Raw genomic sequence first — 9,897 nt, 5'->3', positions numbered from 1 at the left:
TCTATCTATCTATCTATCTATCTATCTATCTATCTATCTATCTATCTATCTATCTATCCAGTCCTAGAGGACATATTTCAAGCAACTTCAGTCTGTAAAATTTCATAGCAGTCCATGCAAATGTTAAATTAAAGGTCTTCTTGCTGATATCAGTGTCATATTTTATGATTATTTTAGCAGAATAATTATTAAAGTCTTACTGGAATTGACTCCAGGCTGCAGCAGAAGTGCCACAGCTGCAGCCACTTGCAAATATCCATAGAGTTTATGTAAAAGAAAAACGTGTAACGCAAAACTGATGGCGGTGTAAAGTTAAATGAATCTGGGTAATAAAATTTCACAGCATGAACTGCTATTTAATCTTAGAGATCGAGGTTGTTTTGAGATGGCACCAGTTTCCCTTGACTGGCTGTTGGAAATGATTGTCAGCTAACGAGTCCAGGCAGAATTAAACTCAAAACTGAAGCAGTTCAAAGTTAATATTAATTGTTCACAACTTTGACCAAGAACCCCACTTCAAAATGTTCAAAGTAGTTTTTGAACATGACTAAAATTAAGAAATGGGCTAATAAGATGGACAGAAATACTGAGAATGCTGATCTCATGCAACATTTAGTGAAAGCCGTAAAAACAAACACTGAAAATAGAGAACATCTTCACACCATGATTGGGAATAAATCTAGTCAGTCAAATCGTTCACTTCTTTTTCTGATAGGTTCTTTTTTCATACAGTTTGCAAGACAAACCTTTTAGACTCTGGGTCCTAATAAAGACACTTCTCACCTCCTGAATAATTAGGATGTGACCGCTTCTACATGTTCATCTTTGTTACTTATAGTTACAAAAGGAAACATATTTCCTGCTTTGATCCTTCATTAAATCCACAACTTTGATGCACTAAAGCACTTTTCGCCTCTTTATAGCCGCTATCATGCTACAAAGCCACGATGCTCTAATTTGCATAGAAACAACATTCTGAACATGTTTACTCTATCTGCTGTGATGTAAGAGTTGATCTTTCTGCACATGTTCTCACGCAGCCCAGAAACTGTTTGATCCTGCATAATTGTCTGAAAAACAAACCAGTATATTTGCAGCAGAGCCAGACTGGTGCAGGTGTTGGGTGAGCGCTCATCCGTCTTCTTCCCAGTTGGCTTTATTGGAGCATCGCACTTCAAGACGTGGGCTATCTGGGCGCCATTTTACTGCAAAGACTTGAGCAGCGTCCAAACCTGAGTGACAATCTCACATCCAGGTGTGTGTGTGGGTGAGTGTGTGAGCCTGCGGCTGTACTCTGCAGTGCCACTGAGAGACAAAGCACCAGGAGCGCTCCACAGGGATGACATCATCAGTCTGGGATGGTGTCTGCCTCATCTGTCTCAACATCGGGATGCTCCAGTTTGCTGTTGCGTCCCAAGAGGTTGTTCACTGATTATAGCGGCGACGCCACGCGTCGCATCCGCTTTTTTGCTGAGTTTAAAAGTAGGAATTTGTGTCTGCGAGTTTTCCTTGAGCAGGTGCTTCAGGGAACGTGTGATGCTTTGTGCGAAGAAAGCTTGTGCCTCGGCTGGGGGAAGCATTGTTGCATGACATCTGCTCACACACACACAAACACATGCAGCATCTGTCTGGAAAACATGCCAAGCAGCCCCAGCAGCCTGTATAAAGCTATCTTTTGCTACATAAAACGCTGTTACACAGAGAAACGTGACAATCTCTCCCACCAACTGTAAATTACTCTCAGCCCAAACATCTCCTTGATGTTCAGCTGTCTGTTCAGGCAGCAGAGTAATGTTGTGTAGCGGGTAATAAATCAGTGCCGACTCAGCACATTTCTGATACATGCCCTCTTTTTTTCACCCTTCCAGGCGAGAAGGAGGAGGAGGAGATCTGGCTATAACGCACTGCAGATGGCTGCTGTTTCGAACCACCAGTCTGACTTGCTGGGGGGAGGCGAGGAAAGTGAGACGCAGGAAGATGTATGTGTGAGGGGGGGTAATAAAATGAAAAAAATATTACACTGGTGAGGCAGTGATAACATTAAAGCAGCAGGGACATGTGTGTAAAAGAAGACATCCAGGCTTCTTTGGTTGTTGCAGTAAACAGTGCGCCATAAAACCCCACAAAGCACTGGCAAAACGTTCATGACCTCTGATTTAAGATGCATGACAGAGGAGCGTACATGTTTTCTCACTTTTATTGTTTTATTTGGGGTGCGTGGAAATCTTAAGAACATTCAGAATGGAAAATGGATTTGATGTTTGTTTCTGCAGAAAGTCTGCCAACGTTTTACACCACGATTATCAGCTTCCACCACAAAAGGCAGGCGATCATCTAATCACCTGCGTCTGTGGTTATGTCTGTGTGTTCCTTTGTCCGTCGTTTAGCAAAATATCTGAGGAACCATTGAAGGGATTTTAATGAAACTCTCAAAAAGTAATCATTGGATCTACAACTGAAAAGATCAAAGTTCATGCTCAATAATCCAGGGGAAAAAAATCCAACAAAGTTAAGTCAAGTCCTCTGGATGGTTTCTTTGTGTTCAAACGTTTCATTCTTCATCCAAAGGACTTCATCAGTCCAAGGAGCCACAACAAACTCAGTCCCACAATCAGCACACTCACATAGTGGGCCAACCAGTTTGATGGTGATAAGCTGGTTTCTGGAGTCCACCCTCTCCCCAGTCGACTCCTCTGAGACAGCCATGGCCAAATTTGAACATCTGCTTTTGAACAGATGTTTCCAATCTGTTTGATTAAAAGACTACTGATGAAGTCCTTTGGATGAAAGATGAAATGTTTTAACACAAAGAAACCGTCCAGAGGACCTGACTTAACGTTGTTGGATTTTTTTTACCAGGATTATTGAGCATGAACTTTGATGTTTTGAACAACTTTGGCCATGGCTGTCTCTGAGGAGTCGACGGTGGAGAGGGCGGACCCCAGAAACCATCTTATCACCATCAAATGAGTTTTGACTCAATGAACTGTTTTGAACTGTTTTTGAACAGATGTTTCCAATCTGTTTGATGAAAAGACTACTGATGAAGTCCTTTGGATGAACAAAACGTTTCAACACAAAAAAATCCGTCCAGATGACCTGATTTATCTTTGTTGGATACTGAAAAGCTTTTGCCATGGCCAGCTGACTTTAGCAAACACAAGACATGGCTATAACTCAATACATTTTACAGATGCTGAGCTAAAGTTCGGAGTGGTAGAGTCATCTCAAACGCGTACTCCTAATTCTAACAAATCATGCAAGATTTGTGTTTCAACCTTTATTTAGACAGGTAAATCCCATTGAGCCTCGATGACTCATTTACAAAGTTTAAAACTCTAAAGGTGGATGGCAATATTCATTTGTTCAAGGAATGCTTCATCTGCTTAACAAAAAACGGTTCAATCATGTCATCTGGACCAGCTTTACACGATGATGATGACACGATTTAACCTTTTTTGTTATCTACCTGGATGATTGAGCCTACAAACCTTTTTTCTTGCTTCAGCGGCTTCTGTTTATTTGTTTGTTTGAGTGATTTACGGGCTCTGTCGTTTTTTGTTTTGCCATCATTTTTGTGTATAACACTTCTTATTTAAAGTCATTTTGATAAGAATTGAATTTAAAAGGTGAAAAGCATCAAAAGTGCATGAACTAAATAATTTCTCTTTGTTCAAACAATAACTCATTTCATTGTAGGCCTTTTCTTCGTATAAGCATGGAATTTAACTAAATTTGAGCGCTCTCTTCTCAAAATACTTCAACATTTCTGAACAGTTTTCTTTAGAGTCCACAGAGTCCAACACTGACCAAACCACAGCTAACACCCCCCCCCAAAAAAAAAATAAACAACAACAACAACAAACAAGCAAACAAATAAAACAAAACACACACAACATTGTTTGGAAATGCAGGAAAAATTTTAAAATAATTTTGTGTTCATGTAAAATTTTAGGGTTTCTCTTTTTTTGGAATGATGTCTTGAAAAAAATGTAAATAAAAAAACAAAAAAAAAACAACATGTTTTCTGATTTGTGGATGCGTTCTGGCAAGTGTTTGTGTTTTTATTCAATAAATTGTATTTTTTAAGTTTGGTTTGTATGATCGTGTCATTTGTGGAGTGTTATTTTGAAAAACAAAATATTTTTAGAATTTTTTTTTAGTTCAAGTGAATGTAAAAATATATAGTGTTATGTTGTAATAAGGTGTAATTTAATATTTTGTTTATTTAAAAGCTGTTAGTTTGTTTCTCATTTGTAAAATGAATATTTGTTATAAATTTCACAATATTTATTTTGTAGTGTTTCATCAGCGGTTGTAGGATTTTTTTTTTTTTTAATATTGTGCTTCTGTTTTAACATTTTAAACGTTTATTTAAAAATTATTGTAGTTTTTGGAAATATGTTTTCTAAAATGTAACACACTTTGTTGTGTTTTGATAAATGTTTTTCTTCATCTTTTTTTATTTAACAACTAACTTTGATTATGTCACACTGATTTCAAACACTAGAATACAAATAAAAAATGTACAAAGAAGAAATATTAAAACAAGTTTAGCAACTTATACACAAACAAAACATGATGACCTATGCTGAATGCATTTTATTGAATAAAAAGCGTTAAGCTTGGCATGTCTGCTGCAGTGAAGCTGCTGATTACTGTTCAGCTCACAGCAGACACATCCAGCTGCCACACATTTTGCCCACATCATCTCTGACAAACTCACAAGAAGGGCACTTGAGCAGGACTCTGTGTTATTAGACCTCAAGAGTGGAAAAGAAAGAGAAAAGGGCGTTTCAGCTGGAAAAGTCCTGTTGTGAAACACCAGCCGACGCTGTGGCAGAGTAACAAAACATACTTACCTCTCGGCTGGTGGTCTGCTGCTCGTGGCATGAAGTGACTCCGCAGGGAAAGCTAGAAGGTTGTACAGTTATCTCCGGGCTGTTTATTATGCGAAACCATACAACCAACTACCTCACACTGCAGAGCCCAGATTGTAGAGCTGCTCTCCAGACTGGATCCTCAACAGCAGGACGTAGGTGTGTGTAAACACACACACTCTGCACCTGTCTGCCTGCTGTCCTCTAAATGACCATTTACCTCATGTCCCTCTTTACTCTTCCTATAGTACTGCCATACCTTTGATAAGTTTTGTGGATGACCTGCACAAGCTTAAAGGGGGTTTCCTTCTTGGATTTAAAAAAGTATATATTATAAAGAAAGTGTGAGTTTTTCTGGGTTAGTTTCAGGACTTTTATTTTAAACTAAAAACCAGAGTTGATAGAAATGGCATTTAACAAAATGAAAAGAAGCTATTTTAATCTCATTCACCTAACTCAATCTTATTTCTATCTGCAGTCTTGATTGCATTTTCATTCAAACGCAGCCCCAGTAAGTGCTGCAGTGACGTCACAGGAAGGCAACAATGTCCTGTGGCTGCAGCAGAGGGTGCACAGGACTTTACAAGAAAAGCACAACCATAAAGAGCTCAAAGATTCATCTTCCTCTATATATTTGTAGATGGATGCCAGTGGAGGACAAAAAATATAAAACAAATGTTATGATCAAACACAAGGCAAGTTTAATGTTTTTTTTTTCTGTCTAAGCTCCTCGTGCAGGTGTCAGGAGTCTCTTTAGCAGCGTTTCAAAATGTTTCTTAGGCGCTGTTGCCCTCTAGTGGTGACTATACAAACTACAGCTCACCTCCACAAATGTCCTAGTGTTTCTTTGGACTCAACAACAAGACAACTCCAACACTAGAAATGTCTGTGTCGCTTTAAAAAGCAAAAAATGGACAAATTAAGCTCTTTTTTCTAAAACAAAAAAGAGCAATAATCCCGACTTTATTAACAGCGCAGTGTTTGCATCTTACTGAGATTCTGCTGCACAGCTGTCAGGTTTTCACAGGAGTTGAGCAGCATCTGTCTCCAACATCAGTCCTCCTGTCATGTCTTGATGTAAGATGTCTTAATCTGGTACACGTCTGCTTTCGTGGTCGTAAAGGAGTTTCCTCGAAGTCGGAAAATTATTAAAATGTGACTTTTAAACTCGACCATTTCAGGCGCTCTCTTCAGAAAAGATAATTGTTGTGCAGAGCATGACGGCTGGCAGAGCGGTGCATTCCAGCAGCCAAGAGTCGGGAGTGTTGGGTTACTCCGAGCACGGATTCAGACATAACTGGGGCAAGATGATATGCTGTTGAGATGCCATTAAAAGAATTTCTGCAGGCCCTTATCGGAACCAAAAATGCAATAACAGACACAATCAAAGTAAATTTAGGACTTGTAAATATTAAGAAGAATGCACAGCAGGAGTAAACGGGAGCTTGGGATTGTTGCTTGGTATGTAGGAATTAAAGGAATCCATCTTTCAACAAATAAAACCCACTGGAGACTTCTCGTTTGGTTTGTGTTTGAAAGGCTGTATTCATTTTGTTCCCCCTGCTGCTTTCTTTTAATCTGCTGGACCCTTCCCGCCCTCCTGCTCTCCTTCTTCTCTTCACAGACTCAGTCTTTTCCCTGATTGGTCCCCGTTTTTAGCCTTTCACCCTGTTAACCATCCTCTGTCTCTCTGAGCCCAATGGACCCCCCCCCCCCACACCCCACTACAAGATTAACCCCTCATCCCTGCAATATATCCACAGTGAATTCACACAGAAATACTGTGTAATTGTGCCAGTGTCTGCTATCCTTCACTCTTCCTCTCATTCGGCCCTGAAGCGACCCCGCCTGGACCGTGAAAATCCAGTTCGTTATGAAAAATATCTGCAGCCCTTCCTAAAAAAAGAACGAAAAAAAAAAAGGAGCGGTGTCACTTCGAGTTCAAAATTCCTCACATGCTTGATTATTTTCCACAAACTGTCCACGGAGACAGATAACTGCGGCACTTTTTAAAAAGCCTGGACACAGCAGGACCTGGCAGCGGTTTCATTCTGCAGGAGATCAAATGAAAATGATGCACCTCTGGCCGAATGAATGAATGGAAACCGCTCCTTCTCACAGACCTGATTTTCACGCGTCACATTTCAATTATTAAATTTCAATATGTAACTTCGTCTTCCGCTCTGCGTTCAAATGTAGCATCTCCCGAGTGTTGCGTCAGCGTTGCAGAAAATGTGAATGCCTTTTCTCTCCCAAGTGAAAGCAGCTCTCTGTCCTACACTAATCCGCCTTGGTTGACGCCAACCTTGTGCACCAAGATGGCAAAATGAAGGTTGCCATGGGAACCTTTTTGCCTGGTAACCCCAACAGCCTGGCAACTAGCCAAACTGTTGCCATGGCACAGCTATCAATTTACGCATGCAGGGACTGGTGTGTGTGAGTGGCCTTTGGAAACACCACCCTTTGAAAGACTCCAATCAAACACAAGCTGGAAGAATTCATTTGATATGACACTAAGCATTGAGGTGGAGGGGTGTTTAATGAAAAAAAAAACAGCTTGGCTCAAAGGCAGTGTCAAAGCAAAGATGGAAAACATTTTTGTGAAATACTTTAAGACATCTTATGAATTATTTTCAGCATCTTTGCACCATCATCTTGTAAGCTGCATCAAAGTAGGTCTGATGATGATTAATTTATATCTGTGTTTGCAGCTGGCACTGAAATGTTGGAAAAACACAATTAGAAGACACGATTACAGGCCAATTAATTAAAGGACAAAAATATATATTTAGTTTCAAGGCCTAAAGTGCCTCAGTGTTAATCTGTTCTGTGGGCTAAAATTAAAAACCAATCTGCTTGTGTACGGTTTGAATATTTGAAGCCGTTACGTTTGTTTTTTTACAAAGCTGCAGCCGTTGGGTCTGCAGCTTTGTAAAATAAAGTCAGCTGAAATGCTGCTGCGATAAATGAGTTTGCAAAAACACTAGCTAGCAAACAAAATGTGCCTCAGGGAAAAGAATGTCATGAGAATTAAAAGTCCACATAAATGTTTGGACAATGCACTATAATGTCAAACAGCATTTTGTTTGACAAAGTTCAGTCAGGTCATCTGGACGGTTTCTTTTTGTTGTTGTTGTTGAGACGTTTCATCCTTCATCCAAAGGACCTCGTAAGTCTGAGGAGCTGAATTTGTTGTGGCTCCTCTGACTTATGAAGTCCTTTGGATGAAGGACGAAACGTCTCAACAAACAAAGAAACCGTCCAGATGACCTGACTGAACTTTGCTGGATTTTTTACCTGGATTATTGAAGCATTTTTTTTGGTTTTACGAACATAAATAAACAGACGACTGATTAATAACTCGTTCTCACCTGTTTGCTTTTACTTTCCATGTGCTGCACAAACATTTTCAAAACACAGTGAGTATTTAGGTTTTGTTTTTTTGGGGGGGGTTTTTAACAAGAAGGCACAAATCTGTGATCTGCAACCAAAGCAGGACGTTAACTCTCTCAGATCATTTTTTTATTGTCCGCTACCATGAAAGGTGATGGATCACACAACGCAGGTGAATTTGTGTGTGTTAGCTATCGATAAATATTTCATGAACAAAAAGACGGAATATTCTGAAATGGGATGCACGTGTATCTGATTCATTTTTAGAGTTCATTGCAGGGGTTCCCAACCCTAGTCCTTGAGGAACACCAACCTGCATGTTTTACTTTATCTGCTCAGACACACCTGATTTTAATTAATGGGTGATTAACAGGCTTCTGCAGAACATGAGAAAGTAATTAAATCACTGAATCAGGTGGGCTGGAGCAAGGAAACAACTAAAACATGCAGGATGGTGTTCCTCAAGGACCAGGGTTGGGAACCCCTGGATTAGAGATGACTGCCACAGCCAACTGACTAGCATAAAAATGTCTGAATCAGTAAATCTTACACAGTTAGGTAAAACTTTGGTGTGGTAGTAGATGAGAGTCATTTCCAATTTACACTTTATGCATTCAATCATCGCACACAACCTTGTTTTTGAGATTTGACCAGAAAAAAACTAAAATAGCCTATTTTGTATAAATAAGATGCTAAAACCTCGGCATAAAAGAGGGTGAGTGTTGTGTAGTCCTTCAAGGAATGTTGGATCTTTAATTATTTTAGGTTTTTGATTTTTGATTTTTTTTTTTGGGTGGGAGATTAAAAAGTTTTTATTGGGCTTTTTGAGATTTTCCAGAAGTCTCTCAAATTTATGAAAACTTTTTAAGAAAAATGTGATCAATCCACAGTTATGTTATATTATTATAGTTCTGGCAACAGCTGAATTAGTCCATCCACATTTTTGGCTTTAAATCAAATCAAATAAAAACCTTTGATTAAAAACCAGAAACATGCAGAAAGTTCCACTTTGTGTGTTTTGCATTTTAAATTCTCATTTGTGTGTTAAAAACAATTCAAAGTCCAGTATTGTGAAACATGGGATGGATGAGATATAAATCAGATAACTGTGGGAAGATTTTTACCTTGAAACCACACAGGGCAGAGTCAGTGAGACGAGAAGCAGAATTTGACTGAAAAAAAACACAAAAAACACAAACAAATGCATCAAAGTTAGAGGAAATAAACAACAGACTGTAAACTCAACACATGGGGAGTGACAGTGGAACTTACTACTCCTCTGATCAGGTGTTAAATAGTCAGCTGGGAAGAAATGCTGGTGTCATATTTTACATTCACATCCTGTACTGCTGCTGAGGGAGAATCTAATGTGAAGCAAAACTAGAGAAATTGCATTTCCTGCAGTGTGAATGCTTATTGCTGAAGAACTTGCTGAAAAACAGCTGAAATTAGCTAAAAAACATGCTGAAATGTTTATGCACACATGGTAAAGAAATGGAAGAACAAATCTAAGTTAGCAGACAAAAAGCAGAACACATATTTGCTGAATTAGGTTTAAATCAGCAAAAATTAGCAGAGAAATTAGGAAATTAGCAACAAAAAAAGACAGAAATTAGCCCCCCCC

General features: G+C 39.1%; 1 long non-coding RNA gene across 1 annotated transcript in view; it reads right to left on the bottom strand.

Annotated features, from left to right (window-relative positions):
* LOC119409495 overlaps positions 1-9,897 on the bottom strand; it is a 28,298-nt gene that overhangs the window by 5,328 nt on the left and 13,073 nt on the right. Inside the window, exon 2 of the long non-coding RNA XR_005186787.1 lies at positions 9,398-9,445. This is a non-coding gene — a long non-coding RNA (uncharacterized LOC119409495). The remainder of the gene's footprint in view (positions 1-9,397; positions 9,446-9,897) is intronic.

This window comes from Nematolebias whitei, chromosome 5 (assembly GCF_014905685.2).
Source record: "Nematolebias whitei isolate Nwh7 chromosome 5, NemWhi1, whole genome shotgun sequence".
Classification (NCBI taxonomy): domain Eukaryota; kingdom Metazoa; phylum Chordata; class Actinopteri; order Cyprinodontiformes; family Rivulidae; genus Nematolebias; species Nematolebias whitei.
This window is presented reverse-complemented; position numbering and strand designations above follow the sequence as displayed.